The 17,051-nt window shown below is 25.2% G+C and overlaps 2 protein-coding genes across 5 annotated transcripts in view; one reads left to right on the top strand and one right to left on the bottom strand.

Annotated features, from left to right (window-relative positions):
* LOC122854033 (peroxisomal hydratase-dehydrogenase-epimerase-like) overlaps positions 1-17,051 on the top strand; it is a 96,265-nt gene that overhangs the window by 30,878 nt on the left and 48,336 nt on the right. The gene's annotated exons all lie outside the window — the stretch shown is intronic.
* Positions 1-17,051, bottom strand: part of LOC122855527 (teneurin-m) — a 306,365-nt gene that overhangs the window by 287,185 nt on the left and 2,129 nt on the right. The gene's annotated exons all lie outside the window — the stretch shown is intronic.

Below are 17,051 nucleotides of genomic sequence, written 5' to 3'. Positions count from 1 at the left end.
GCAGCTTTTTTGAAATCGAAAAAAAAATTATCTCTTGAATTGATACACAAATTTTAAAAGAGAGTATAGAATAATATTTTTTTTATTTAAAAAATAATACTTAAATATTTGTTGAATGTTTATTTAAATTTTTATAAAATAGATAACTGTTTTTTAATTTTTTTTTTTTATCTTTTGTTTGGATGAAAAATTTAATTTGTAAAAAAATACAAACATATTCAAGAAATTTTCGATGTTATCCGTGATTAATTACGGTGTACTTAGTATTTTCCGCATATTTATCTTTTTTTTTTTATTTGCTATCTCTTTCTCGCACTGTGACATGAAAACAATAGCCACAAGTTGGCATATATCCCTGGCAATAATGTCAGTCAGAGTGGTTTTTGAAGTGCTTTGTTTTCCAAGCCATGATATATAACCACCTATATTATTATTTATTTATTTTTATTTTTTTTTTTATTTTTTTTTTCTGGTGAATTTCATTTCTAAAGGATTAACGTTTTCCCATCAGAGTCGAGAAGCTAATCATGCCTGCTTTAAAAGGCTTCTATTTTTCAGTGTTGAGAGAAGAAATAAAAATTCAAGTTAATGAGAAAGACAATTTTTCATTTAATTTTATTTTTTTATTAATACTAGAAAACAAAAAATAATTCAACAAACAGATAGATAAATAGATAGTTTTGTTTTTACATATATATTTTGTTGATTATAATTAATTTTATTTTTTTCTTTTGTTTACATATTTTGATTGTTTAAAAAATGATTTTTTTTAATCGTTATAAACACACACGAGTCCTGACAATTATTTTTAAATATGACTCAATAATTAGTTTATAATTATTACTTCGTAAATGTAAATTTTATTTATTAGGTGTTAATTATTATCTTTAAATTTATTCAACTTTTTGTATATCAAAAATCATCATATCACTACCATATGACTTTCTATCAAGTGTATAAGTCCGACGTATCTTCCATAAACCCATATAATTTTCCTGAACATTTTTTATTTTAAATGAGCATGGATAATGTTTTTGCAATTGAAAATTTTTTGATGATGTAAAATATTCTTGATTAATATTGACATCGTTAGTTAAATAACATGTATCATGCCTTGATTTATTAAAATTTGCTTGAACAATAAGAGGTTGATTTACTTTGGCCCATATTTTATTTGTTTTCATAAGATTGACAGACAAAACAATTGTTACTGAGTCAATAACACTTTGATTTTTTCCATCACTATCTACATAATCCGTAGTCACATACCATGTGTCGAGAAAATCGTAATTAACATTATGTATATTGAAAGTACAACTATTCATTTCAGATTGATAAAAATAAAATTGATCCACAATTACTCCTAAATCACTTCTATTTGTTGTTTTACTAAAATATTGAGCATTTAAAATATGTTGATCATTATTTTTATTATGAATTTTACAACTCGTAATATTACCACCTTCTGGTACTTTTTTTATATTAACACGCAGTTTTTGAATTTTACCAGGAATCATTTTAAATATAATGTCTTTTTTTTCTCGTATTTTAAGCTCCTTTGCTAAATTGAAAAATAAATATTATTTATTATATTATTTCAAACAAATTAAAAATATAAAATAAAATAATTAAATAGCAATTAATATATACCTTCTATTTTCGAAGCTTGACAAAAAATTATTTGGACTGTTAAAAGACAGAAAACGACTAGAAAATATTTACACATCTTGTTGCGTTGTCAAAAATACTATGACTGGATATTCTTTGAGCATTGGCTTTTATACTTTTTGGATGGGAAAAAAATTATCGCATAGAAATTCTATGTGACTAAGACCCTATTATATTATTTGTGTTTTCATATTGATATACTAAAAAATTCTGAGAACTTGATAATACACAGAGATTAAATTGTATTTAGAAAATGACAACGTCAACGTATTTATAATTATAATTAAAATTTGTATCTGGGTTCTGCCATGGTGTACCAATTGTTCAACTGATAAAAAACAAAAAGCAATTAAAAAATATAGCTTGAATATTTTATCAAGCTATCAAATAAATTTTAATATTGAAACGTAAGTATGACAATATTATTACTTTAGTTTTTAAAAACATATTATTTTTATTTAATTATAAATCCCTTTGACCTTTATTTATTTCTTAATTTTATTATTTAAATAATAAATTTTAAAATTCGGTAATAATTTGATGAGCCAAAAAATAAATCGAGATTAACTTGAAGGTAGGAAAAAATAATTAATATACAACAGTATTATTTATTCAGTATTGTTATTTGATAAATTTATTTTTTTTCAAATTAAATATTAACATTAATCATATTGTTATTAATACATAATGAGAATTATTATAATGTTATTTTTTATTTGTTTAGATTAACTACTTTTATTTATAAATTTATTTATTTTTATTTTTTCAACCAACACCAGCAGCTATTATCTAGCTGATAACAAAAAAATATTTTTAAACTATGACGCATTAAATTCTTCCAAGGTGATTAAAAAAATTTGATGTTTTTCTAAAAAAATAATAATAATATTGGAGATATTATTTTGTAACAATTTATGTTTCTAAATAAATTTATTAATTTTTTTACTCTCCAATATTTGCAAAACAAAAAACAATATATATATTTATTTATATTTTCATTAGACAGAAAATATCTTCAATAAGTATTAACGATTTTATTTAATTTTTCTTCAACTTTAAAAGAAATCAAATCTCGGTTAATGTAATAATCATCAGGATCATAAGTATGCTCCATCATCCATCTTTTAAAAGTTTCATCATCAGCATCAGTTATTTTAAATGCACACGTACGTTTTTGTTGTAATTTAAAATTTTCTTTTGTATAATTATCGAAATAATCTGCATTTTTTTCTTCTTCATTTCTGGCATCTAAATTTCGCAAATGACACTCACCAGCTATTTTTCGACCAACCTCAAAATCCAAAATAACTGTTTCATGTCTTCGGACATATACTGTATCACTTGGAAAAATGTATATTTTATGAACGATTGTTATTTCATCAACAAAACTCGATATACTACCATCACCATTTTCATACTCAGTTGTAATTTGCCACGTATCGAAGAAATCATAATTTATTGATCTTATTTTAAATGAGCATGTATTATCCGATGCACGAGCGTAAAAGAACTCATCAGCTGGAAGTATCAATCTTTTTTGTTTTGATTCTCGATCATAATATTTGAAATTTAAATAATATTCTGAATTTTGTTTATTCTCAATGTAACATGCAACAATATCACCACTTGGAGGTCCTGTTATCCATACTTGAAATGATTCATCAATTTCACCAGGAAATAATTGTGATTCAACCTCTCTTGTTTCACGTACTGTTTCAATTAAAAACGTTTAATATTATTTTCTATTATATACTTCCAACAATAATAAATAAAATATGATCTTGATTGATTTTAAAAATTAATATACCTGGAGTATTCCATGGTGAACCGATGATTCCAGTGAACAGCACACAAATCGAAATTAAAAAATATAACTTAATCATTTTGACAGGTTGTCAAATAAATTATGATACTTGAGATCGTGTGAGATCGTCTTTTATACCTTCAAAATGTGATAAGGCATTATCTTTTTTTAATTGATGATACATCAACATGTTTGTGTGTGTTTCTCTAAATGACGATATTATTATTTTTTTTTAAATATATTTGTTTGTTTGTTTGTTTGTTAATTATCAATATTCAATATATTGATTTTTGACTATATTAGTCATTTATTTATTTTTTTTTCTACTTTAAGTTTTTCTGGGAAAATGATAAATCACTCACAGTTTAACTAATCAAAATAATCATATGCTAGCATTAGCATGTATTCTGTATGTATGTATAAAATACCAATGACTATATATTTACAAATGCATAAAAGAAAAGGAAAGAAAGTCAAATAAATATAAATAAAAAATAATGATAAAAAAAAAAAAAAAAATGCAGCAATGTCTGTGTCGCAAAGTCATGGCTTTGATCTTGTACCGCGACAAAGACGAAGAAGACTGTCTGTGGTAATCGATAGGCATTTCTTAGAATGGTCCCACTCGTGGTCCAGACAAACGTGTAAACCAACGTCGTTATACTGGCCATATTCTTAAATCGGGTGTCTTTCAGCATGTCCCAACAATTGCCATTGTTCCAACATAACGGCCAGTCAAATAAATAATAATAAATCTATGTTTTTTTTCTTTATTTGAAAAAAGATTTAGATGTGATGGTGCAAGGTAAAAGACCAGCACAGTGTTTTTTGTATTTATAAATAAACATATTTTATTTTTTTTATTTTCTCACTGAGTATTTCATGTGTCATCAAAGAGACATGTTAACAACCAACGGGGTTAATTAGTCACCCAATGATACTGAGTAAAAACTTCATCCCTCTGTTACCAAGTTTCTTCACCTCACAGCTTCATTTCACCTCTTGTGTTTGACTCAAGTCAAAGGTGCTTTATACTCAATCGACAAGACATATTCACACAGCTATATCCACTTGGTCACGATCCTCATTTTCTCATTTTATCTCTCATTCTTCTTCATCCCTCTTTTACTGATTAATATATATAAACACTTTGACACAAGATACTTGATCTACTTTTCAAGATCAACGTCTTTCAAGTTTTCTACAAGTGTTTAACAATCAAACAACATTATATATATATTTTATAAAATTAATTGGATAAAATTAATGAAACATTATATAGCTGTATATTTTAAAATAAGTTTGTCCAATGTGATATTTAAATTATAACTTAGTCACGATTTATAAATTCAATTTATTGTTTTGTCATATTTAATTTTATTTCAAGAATATATTTTCATTAATTTTGATTATCATATTTTTTTTTGATTTATTTGTACAATTGTTTATCTAGTTTAATTGTTTTTTAAATAAACTTTTAAAAAGTCTAAGGAGTGAAAAGCAGATTGTGTCGTAAGGAAGTTGTTTAGCGTGCCGACACGTTTAACATTGTGGCACGTGCCTCACGTATCTTCCTTGCTGACGTGTTGCTATATAATTCAGGCAAAATCGAGCCATTAATAATCGCTTTTCGCTTGTCTGCTTCCGCCACGCGAGTTAGTTAGTTAGTTAATGCATCTTGTTGTAGATGTATACTCATTGCCACTGCTGATGCTGTTGTTGTTGTTGTTGTTATACTGGATGATGCAGTTGTATATGAAAACAACTAGGGCCAAAATATAATGAGTTTAACTTTAAGAATAATTAATAATGCACCAGCCAACATTAGCAACATGAGAAGACTTTCTTTCGTATATTTTTATTTTATTTTTCCTTCTTATCATTTTCGCTATTTATCAAAATGTTGGAAAATAAATATTTTTATAAAATTACAAAACAATGCAAGTAAATTTTGTTTTTATTTATTTATTTTTTTTTTTCCAAGATTAAAATTTATACTTATGGTGGCCATGATAATCTTGGCTATCCGTACATTTTATTTTTCGACATTTTTCCAATTTTAGGAATAAATCGTGTCCGAAGAAAAGTAAAAAAAAAAAAATAGTTTGAAAAATAATAAAAACGAAAAAAAATTATGACAAGAGAAAAAAAAAAAAATCGAATATGACGGAGAATAGTAGTGGTGGATATCAAAGTGTCGTATCATAACTCTGGTACGCTCGGCATCTTGGGGATTGAACATCATAAACAATTCAAAAAAGTTCGATTATGAAACTTTTCGATGGATAACAAAGGGTCCTGGCTCTTGCTCCATACATACACAAAAAAGAAATTCAACATTTTTTTTTTTTGCAAAATAAGGTATATATCTCGGTCATTCTTTTTTTTTTTTTTTTATATATAGTCTGTATTATGTATTTGATAAAACTCTATGAAACAAACGGAATCATATCAAGATGAACATGGAAAACAAGTGTCACATAACTTTAATACATCAGCATTTTTTAAAACTTTATTTTTCTTTAATATTTTATATTCAATTTGCAAATTAGATAAATTCAATTTTTTATTATAAATAAATAAATCACAAGGTGAATAAAAAAATTATTAAATTAATAATGAAAAAATATTTATTTTATTTTTTTTATATTTATTTAAAAATATTACGTCGTAAATAAAATTCTTGATTATTTTAGAAATATTATTTCATCTAATCACTTCCGAGAATAATTTATATTTTTTATCAAATTTTTTCTATCATCAACAGTCATTTTGTTAATAAAAGAAAAAATATAATATTATAATTATTTTGAAATTATTATATTGAATTATCAAGAAAACATTTCAGATAAAAAATAATTTTAAAAATAAAAACAGAAAACATCTACCAAGGTCAAAATAAAATATAAATATTTTAAATAAAAATAAATATTATGAATTTTAAAATTCTACTAAAAAAAATTATATAAAAAATTAAATTCCATTTACAAATAATAAATAAAAACAAATTGAAATAAAAATCTTAAACTATTTATCAAAATTAGAATTAAAAAAAACTATAATAATTTTTTTTTTAAATAAAAAATCAAAATTATTCGAGATATATACTAAAACCAACAATTTACTGATATTATCATGTTTTTTATAGTCCCTCTTGGATCCTCGTAAATGTTCTTTATGGTTTAACGGGGGTGAGTTGGTTTTTGTCATGAATGTTGCCAGTAGTATGAGTTGATATACAAGAAAAAAAAAACAAGGGTTGAAGGTAAAAAAAAAAAAAGAAAAAACTGAGTGTTAGAGAATCGTTTTAATAATCGCGATCCAAAGTACTTAACAACCCTTGAATGTGGGTGTTGGTTGGGTTCTTTAGTGTCGTCTAGAGAGGGAAAACCAAGAGAAATAACTCCTGTGACTTGTCGGCTAGACTTGAATTACGATCGCGACGAAATGTACGATATCAGTCGACAAACTGTCGGGAGTTTTAATGACATTTTGTGATTCGTCTTTTTTTTTTTCTCCAAATCATTTATTATCACATTAAAAATTATGACTTTTTAAATATTCAGTAAATTCAATTTTTAATTAATCATTATTTTTAAATATTACATTAAATTAATTTCATCTAAAAAAAAAAACCAAAGCAATAATAATAAAAAAAAATTTAGACAATGAAGACACTGAACAAATATAACAAATAGCAAATATTGTCATTGAATTCGCTTTTGGCTGACGTATTCCTTTGCTTTATAAGAAAATACATTGGTATCGTATTTGACTGTGTGTCTATATCCACAATGTTACTGTAAACAGTTCACGTCCGTTGAGACAATCCTCTTGGTGACCGCATACGAAAAAACAAGGTAGAATTGAAGAAGAAGAAGAACAAGGCGTTGGTAAGCCTTTTTTTATTTTTTGGATTTTTTTTAGTGTTTTATTTTTTACAAAACTCGTATAACCACACATATCCCAGTAGACTTTAAAGCTCCCTCAAGCAAGAACTACGAATTTTCAATCTCAAATCTCAGTTCAAATTTTCTGTATATAAATACATTCTTTTTCTTCAAACTAACCTTTATTATCTTTATTTATTTTTTACTCTCATTTCATCAATATGATTTTACTAGTCAGTGATTTTTTTTTTTTTTTTCTTTTTTATCTCACTGTGTACAAGTTATAACAAAAAAAAATTAAACGGAATTGCTTGAGTCAGTAGCGCATACAAAAGTGGACGGAAAATATGCTAAATAACAGAGTTAGACTTTGGCTAACTTTTATTTTTTATTTTTTTTTATATTCTTTTCTTCGTTGTCAGTCGAGGGATATAAAATATTCCAATGAGACTCGAAGGTGGCAGGAAAAAAACGAAATTTAAGCGCGTCGTGTGGTTATGAGGTGATGAAATAAGTAAAAGTTGGGAAATGGTTTATAAGGATAAAAAATAAGGGGTGTTTTATATCTAGTAAAAAATGAAAAAAAAAAAACATATCTTGATAAATTTACATAGACAAATGTCATCGTTCGCTTTTTTTCGTATTCAATAAAAACTCAGCTGAGATTTATTGAATTTGAATTATTTATTCTATCAACTGGTATATATATTTCTGTTTATTTTATTTTTTTTTTGATTCTATTAAAAATTTAATGTTGATATATCCATAAGTTGACTATGTTGATTGTAAGGGAAAAGGATCGCGATTTAGTCAGACCCTACAAACTATCGGAAATGTAAACTTCCGGATAAATTTATGTCAATGTTTATTTTATCATTTGATTGATTTATTTACTCTGTAACCGAGACAAAATATAACAAAAAAAAAATCATTTGCTTTTAATTCAATAATCAGTAATAAGTTTTAAAAAAATAATAAAGATTTAGAAACAAAATAGTATTTACAAAATTTAAAAAAAAATTGGGTAAATAATTTGGTAATTTAATAAATATATAATTAATTATAGAATAATTAATACAAATAAATAAACTTTATTGTAATTAAAAGAAGAAAAAAAAAAAATGTCGATGTGAAATCTCGACGGTTTTAGATAGGTTTTATAGTAATAAGAAAAATAATGCCTCTCGGACTCAATCTCAAGAAATAAAAATAATAAAAATAAATAATAAAAGTGCAACCAAACGAATTTCAATCCAAGAAATATTTTTTTTTATTTTCGTTAAACCAGGCCGAGAGCTTTTCGCTAGTTGTAAGATAAGACCCGCTGGGTACAAGAGCACAAGTTAAAAAAAAATAAAATAAAAAAAAAATATATATAGAGTAAATCGTTAAGTGAAAGAGAAAGAAAAGTAGCTTTTTCTCGAGTCCTAGTATTATTCTCTACAACTCTCAACCACCATTTTCCACCATTCCCATGGTATTTTCTGATTCTCATTAAAAACTATGTTGCGGTTATTCTAATTAAATTACGAGGCCAAAGTATCTCTGAACGAAAAACTCACCCTTTCATATTCTTCGGAGAAAAAAAACAAAAAAAAAAAAATAGTACAGAGATTGGCAACAAATATGTAATTATAATTACAAAAATTACAAAAAATTAAAATACTAAAATTAACAATTGTCAACTATGTATTTGAATTTTAAAATAATTATTATATTTTTATATAAATTGATGAAATAATTCAATTATAAAAATATAAATCCACAAAGCTTGTAATTTATTTTTTAAAAAAATAATTGCAATTGTGTGCAAACATTATACCGAGGCCAGTTTCGTGGCTAGCCACACTCTTCAAGTTTTAAGTGCCAGTCACTCGACTAATATGAAGAGAACAACACAGATGAATTGTAACTCATTGTGTTTTGCTTTAAATGTGGTTGAACATTATATAAAACATGACACTTCTCATTGTATATATATACGACTCAAGTACATAATAAAATTTTACATATATTTTTTTTGTTTTTTTTCATTATATATAACACACTTGATTCAAATAGCATGTTTATGAAATAAATACAATGAATTTTGATTTATGATTTTGGTTTGGTTATGAGATCCATCCTCAGGGAAACATTAATGCTAAATTTTCAAACTTCAACTATTATTTATTTTTTTTTTTTTTAATATTTTTATTTTTCTATAAATAAATTAATTATTTTTATTAATTAGTTTTTAATCGAATTTTTGTATATAATGATAAAGATAAATATGAAAATTTTTTAATATTTTAAATTTATAAAATAAAAATATAATTAATGATTTTTTTTTTTTTTTCGTGTGATGCTCGAATAACAAGAATATTTTAATTACGAAGCAAATTGAAATGGTATTTGTGAGTGTGTATATAAAAAAATCAGTTGATTGTATGTATACGCAGTTAATGCAGTAATTCGCATGCACTTTGACTTTGCATTCAGTAAACACCAGAAACAAACTCAACGATATCGCCATGCTTTTCGATGTCATACACCCACCTAGTTTCTCTATATATAACATTTTTTTTTATTTCTGTTTTCTTTACTCTGGGGTTTGTTAAACTGAAGGCACGTTTGATGTATGTCTCTGCTTTTTCATCATCAACGTTTATGTTATTTTAACGACTACGTATCTTTTTTAAAAAAAATAAAATAAATATGGAAGCTAAAAACAAAAAAAAAAAAACCTGATCATTTGTTATAAAATCAACAAAATTAAACAAAATGATTTGTAGTTTTTATATAGTTTTCAAGACATATTTTATTAAATAACTGTCGAGAATTTATATTTTTTACATTATTTAAAAATTTATATAAAATTCATATTCAAAAAATGAAAAAAAATAAAAAATAAATAAATAAAAAAGTATAGTTTATAGTCTTGGATTTATTTGAAATGTCATCTAAAATTAAAAGGTTTCTTGAAAATAGTATCACGCGGGGTGCTAATTTATATGAAAATTCTTTCGTGTCACTAGAAAAAAATACTCATGCTCATGAATCTCTTACACACTGAGACAATTGTCTTGTCGTTTTATGTTTTTTTTTTTTTACAACTATAACATTTGTTCGTTGTTCTCTATTATTCTTTACTTTTCTTAACACGAATATAATTAATATCTAGCATCCTAAAATTAGTCATAGACAACCAGAAAAGCTTTTGCTGACAGCTCATTAACAAAATAAGAATAAAATTAAAAACAAAAAAAATAATTTTGTATATATATCCGGTAATCATGAATCTTTCAAACACAGATATATTTATTACACATATTTTTTTTTGTTTTTTAAATCCCTGGATTTGTTTTTGACACAAAACATGTAAAAACAATTTCCAGTTATTTCAAAAAAAAAAAAATAGATTAATAAATTATTTTTAAAATTAAAAAAAATATTAAATTTTTAATTTAAATTATAAATTTTCTCTTTCAATTTTTTAAATATACAAATAATTTAAAAATAAAAAGTTTATATTTTAAATACCATTGAATCATTGATGATAAATAAATTGAAAAACAAATTTAAAAAAAAAGAATTGAGTATTGTCGTGTAAACAAAAGTGGCTCGTGCAAAAACCACTTGCTGATATACAAGAATATTTTTGGACTTTTGATGCTTATGTAAGATCAGTGAGAAGGTAAAAGAAGGAAGACGAGTAAAGTAGAAATAAGGAGGGTGGCTTTATAGACAGCTGCACTCACTTCTTCAGAAAACAGGGGTTAAGTAAACACTCTTTAGAATCTCCACTACCTCAACCTCAACGATCTAGCAAGCATCAACCCTTCAACTCGCCTCCACTCGATTCTTCCTTTAACACCCTACTCCCTTATATATATTTTTGGTTAAATTTAAACTCTTGCACCTTTTGTATTTCCCATCAATGATTAACTCAAACTTTTTTACATTTTTACAATTAATTAATTATAAATAATATTAGTTTTTCCGCATAAACTTTATAATAATAATTACTTTGAAATTTCATCACAATTATAAAAGCTTTAAACAACTATTTTATTTATAATCAATAATTCAATTATTTTAAATAATAATTATATTATGTAATTTTCTTTTTATTAATTATTTTGAAACAAAAATAAATTAATTCAATTTATTCACTTGATTTTAATTAAATATAATTTTTTTAAAATTATTTTGTTATATTGATATTTTAATGAATTTATTTATTTATTTATTAGCTTTATTTTTATATTAATGAGGTATTTATTCTTCATGGGGATAAAGTGAAAAGATAAAATGTTCCAGCGAAGGTAGACATGGTGGCTTTTGTTGAATAAATGTTAAAATGCAAATTAAGTGTACTGACGAAGAATCGTAATCACGTTTCTTGGCGGGTAATTAGTTTAAGCTCATACTCCAAAATACTCTAAATTACGTCGATTTTTCTTAAACACGAAGAATTTTCATACAAATCAATGTGACTAATTTTTTTTATTTTAATTTATTTTTACTTGTAAGTTTTGAAAAAGATATAAAATTATCAAGTAGATTGGTTAAACTAGAAGAGGAAAAAAAAAATAATTAAAAAGAAAAAATAAAAGTTAGATGAAAAAGCATTTAAGATTTTTATTTTTTTTAAATTCATATTTTGTAGATTTGCAAGCTTAATGAGGTTCAGTTTGTACAATTTAACGTTGAATCTTTGACTGCATCAAGCACGGGAAGAGTATTTTAATTGCTTCCTGTTGAAAATCTGTAGTTTTTAACCAGGCCAGGAAATTTGGCCTGATCAACGCGTTAATATAAACTACATCTTTTTTTTATTTTCAAATATATATTTGTGTTACTGTGATAATTATAAATATATAGGTCAATTTAACACACGTTTTTGTCATTTAAAAAAATGTTTTTTTTTTCCTCTCATCTATTTTCCGGACAATTTTTTTCCACAAATGTGACAAAAATTTCTCGATCTCCGATGATTTCTGACGTTAATATCCGTTTTCGTTTGAATCGTTCGGAAATGATGAACACTCTTTACTGATTGATTTGAAATTTTTTATTTATTTTCAACAATAATAATAATAATAATAAATATCAATATAAAAAATAATAAATAAAATTAAAATTATTAGTGATAAGTTGAATGTCAAAATTGTCAATTGAAATTTCAAAGATATTTCAAGTACAAAATTTGAAATTAAATATATATATGAAATATTGATTAGCATATATATGTTTATAAACTATGTTGGAAGATTGATCGACACTTCCGTTTTAAATATATAACAAAACTACCGTATCTGTGCCTTTGGCGTGTATAACAAGTCATTACGCGTCAATCATCCATACTGAATGAATATCGTTGGTAAAGCATCACACGATTTTCATGCTTTAACCACTAGTTTTATTTGTAATTACCTTTACCTCGTGTTGATGACACTTTGACATGATAAAAAAAAAAAATTAAAAATAGCCTTCTAGTTGGTAATAAAAAATAAAAATAAAAAAATTATAATTAGAAAATTATTTTAAATATACATAATTTAAAATTGTATTGATAAAATTTGTTTAATGGTGATTGCAAAAATGTTATTTATAAAATTCGATAAACTGATGTCAAGGACAAAAGTTTGTTCAGGGACATTGCCAATAAAACAGTTGCCATTTAGACAATTGTTCTATACATCAAGTGGCTTTGGTTATGTATATACGTGTTGGACGATATATTCAAATATATTACACAGATAGTCATGCTAATTCGCTTCCAGTTTGCGCAGTATGCCTCGACTGACTTTACTATTATATGCGTATTGAACAATTGCACTATGTCTGCCTCTTTATCCTTCTCTCGCTTTCATTTAATCCTAGATATACATGTATAGCATGCTATCTGCAGTACCCAACATAACCAACCAACAACAGCAACATTTCAAGGCTTTACTTGATGTTCTCTATATGTATATCATTGTAAACTGGTCCAAGACCACCAGAAACTAAATCGACCATATGCATATGCATGCTTGTGATGTTCGAGTCCAATGAATTCCCCTGTGTCATCTAGGAATTACCAGGTGGGACTAACATTAACATTGTACATATAATTGCAATCAAATAATACCAGTAACACAAGTGGTATATTCATTATCAGGTCAACTTATTATTTATATATACTTGTTGAGATTTAATTTAATTTTTTTTTTTTTTTTCATATTTAAATAATATTTTTTATATATTATTTTAATGATAAAAATAAAAAAAATAAATTGCGTAATTGCATGATGTTCATTTACGTTTATAACAAGCATCTTTTATACGTGTTATTTTCAGTTCTGTTAACACTAGCAAAATTTACGTATATCCAACGTCACTTGTCAACGTTTGTATCAAGGTACATTCAAATGAGATAGGGTGAAAAAAAAAAGAAGGGGGATGTTTTTAGCTTCACGTTTGAGATACCTACGTAAAACGGTTTCTACAGTCTCAATTAGCGTCACTTCGCAGTTCGTTAGACCCTTTAAAACCAGTAGTTTTCTCTTCTCTCTCTTTCTCTCATCAAAACGTTTTTCGTATACATATATATATGTACTGGATTTGTGTGTGAATGTGTATAATGTTCATGTTTGGGCGCCAAAAAGGGAGACGAGAATATGACACGTTGAAAGGTCGTTCTAGAGGACGACATCATCTCGTTGAAAAGTCAAGGAGTAAAAGTGGCAAATGCTCTTGCATTTTAAAAATGAAATGTATAGATATATATGCATATAAAAAATAAGGGATGATAAAAATATAAAGAAAATTTTGTTGAATATAGTTTACTGGATAATTTAACTCAAGAGTCAAATATTCAGATATCTTTATCTGAGTTGGCAATATTTTATACGTCATTAAACAGGATATGTGTCAAAACCACGTTCTTTCTTATATTTCCTGATGTATTTTTTTTTTTTCTTTTTTATTAAACTGTTTGCATGATCAGAAAAAAAAAAAGAAACGTCATATTTTTTTTATAAATATATAGAAAATTCAAATTAAAAATAATACTGCTGATTTTATAAAAGTTTGAATTATTTTTAATAATAATTCATCAGAAAAAAATAAAAATAAATAATTAAAAATGTTTTATTATATATAGAAAAAAAAAGTTTACGTATTTGAATTTGTTTGAGTGGAATTTTTATAGAAATTTATATTGTTAGAAAAAAAAAAAGAAAAAAAAAAAAAAATAAAACAAATTGGGTGGATGAATAGAAAATGAAACTTTTCCTCAACAAATAAATTTTAGAAAAGCTGATAGGGACTCAATAGTTATCCGCAAAGTTTGTCGAGTTTTCAAATCGCTTTTGGGGATGTAGTAGAGTGAAAGGGAGAAAATTCGTAACCAACGGTCGATTTGGACTTGTAATTACAATTCGAACAAAGTTATGCTGTTGGTAAAATTAGAGATGCCGCGATAATCGATAATATCGCGACAAGACGATACGATAATGACGACAACGATACGATAATTCCATTTTAATACAACCATAATTATACTCTGATACGATATTTGACTGACGATAACCGATAAAATTATCGCGTTATCGCGATACTATCGGAAAAAAAAGATTTAAATTCAAGCTAAATTGTCTTATAATTATATAGTAAGGAAAGAAAAATAAACTCTTGAGTCCATAGACTTTAAATTTATATTAAACTCCACACCATATCATAATTTTAAAAAAAAATAGATTATTGCAAGATAAAAAAAAAAAAAACTGATTTTTTCGGTGCCGAACCACCAGCTCCGCTGACCATCTATTCAGTAATTTAAAAATCGATATTTCCGGTGTTGCATAATTAAAATTTGTATTACTTTAATATTACCAGATTAATATAATTAATATTATAAGTAATACAAATTTTAATCATAAAATAATAATTAATAATACTTTTATATATAAAGTATATAAAACTTTGTTTACATTTTACGAAGTATATTTTTTAAATTTGTTTTAAGAAAATTTGTCAAATTCATAAAAGCCGCGAACTTCTCATATTGACTATTTTTTATTTAATAAATTTTTTATTGAATAAATTTTTTATGTAAAAATCATAATATATTATTTGGTATATGTTATAATTAAAAAAAAAAAATTATCGTCGATAAAGTCGATAATACACGATACGATACGACAACGCCTATGACGATACGATAATAAGACGACACGATAATTTGATTTTTTGTCGAATTTTTAGACGACACGATACGATAACGACAATCAACTTCTACGACACGATACGATAATCAGCTAATTATCGTATCGTATCGTATCGCGGCATCTCTAGGTAAAATGGATTTTGAGAAGGGCTGTAAATGTTGAAAGAAAAGAGACAGAGATGTGTCAAGTATTTAATCAGTGCCTCGTTGTGACTGCACGAGACAATAGATATACCATTTTAAATACAACCATAATTATATCTGTATATGTATTTACGTCTATGACTGTTGGGGGTAAGCTGCAATTATGTCGACCTTATTTTACGACATAGTTTAACTCATCATTGGATAATACATTGTCTTGAAAACCCTCACTCATTTTCTTCTTCTTCCTTTCAACAAAAATTTCTCATTTACATATCTTTGTTTTTTAAATTATAATTAACAAAAAAAAAAATATCAACAATTTCATCTACTTTTCTTTAATTAATTCTGTGAAAATTATTTAAAAAATTTTTCATATTTTATTTTTTTTGTTACTATAGGATCTAGCTGGATTTTGTTTTTTATTTTTTTTGTCGCACGAGGATTATATACCTACACAGAGAAAGTAAAAACTAAAGAAAATAAAATTATTTTTCATAAAAATTTTTCTGTGTGTATTTCGAAGTATTAGAGAAGAGAATTTACGCAAAGATATTCTATTATTTTTTATTTTTTTTCGTTGTAATTTTTTTGTAATGCTGGAGATGTGTGAATTGTTTTTTTATTTTTTCTTCCTTTTATAAAATATACTTGACGAAATATATTTGTTTGCTGATGTATAGCAGAAAAAAAAAATTAACCAACAAGCTAGTTGTAATTATTTTTTGTTTATTGTCACAGTGACTGTGTAGCTTTACCATAATCCAGTTGAATCGGCCAACATGTTTGCCATAAAAAAATTAAAAAAAAAAAAACATTTATAAAGAACATTTTACGAAGATAATCTCATTTTTAAATTCACACCACGTTGGTCATTAAAAAAAAAAAAACAATAAACAAAAACGATAAGAGCAAAAATAAATTCAACAAAAAACAAAAAAAAATATATTAAATGTAGACTAAATTGCTGATAAAAATAAAAAACAAAAAAAATATTGTTTCACATGTAAAATGATGGATGATGAAAAATCACGGGGGAATAGAATATTCACTGTCCAAAATAAATATAAACCCACTTTTTGGAACACGAGCGTGATTGTCTGTCAATTATTTATGATTGGCGCCAATTTGTACAATCGAACTAAGCCCCATCGGGACACACGGGCTTTACCCACAACTGTCAAGAGTCACACTTTTTCAAATGTTTTATTATGATTTTATTTTTTATTTTTATATATTATTCAACATTAATGTGACAATTGAAATATATGCAATATCCAATTTTACATTTCTATTAATAATTATATTCGATATTACATTTCTAACAAATTATTCAATTAAAATTTGC

This window comes from Aphidius gifuensis, linkage group LG4, assembly GCF_014905175.1.
Source record: "Aphidius gifuensis isolate YNYX2018 linkage group LG4, ASM1490517v1, whole genome shotgun sequence".
NCBI lineage: Eukaryota > Metazoa > Arthropoda > Insecta > Hymenoptera > Braconidae > Aphidius > Aphidius gifuensis.
Note: the sequence above shows the minus strand (reverse complement) of the source record. Positions and strands in the feature narration are given on the sequence as shown.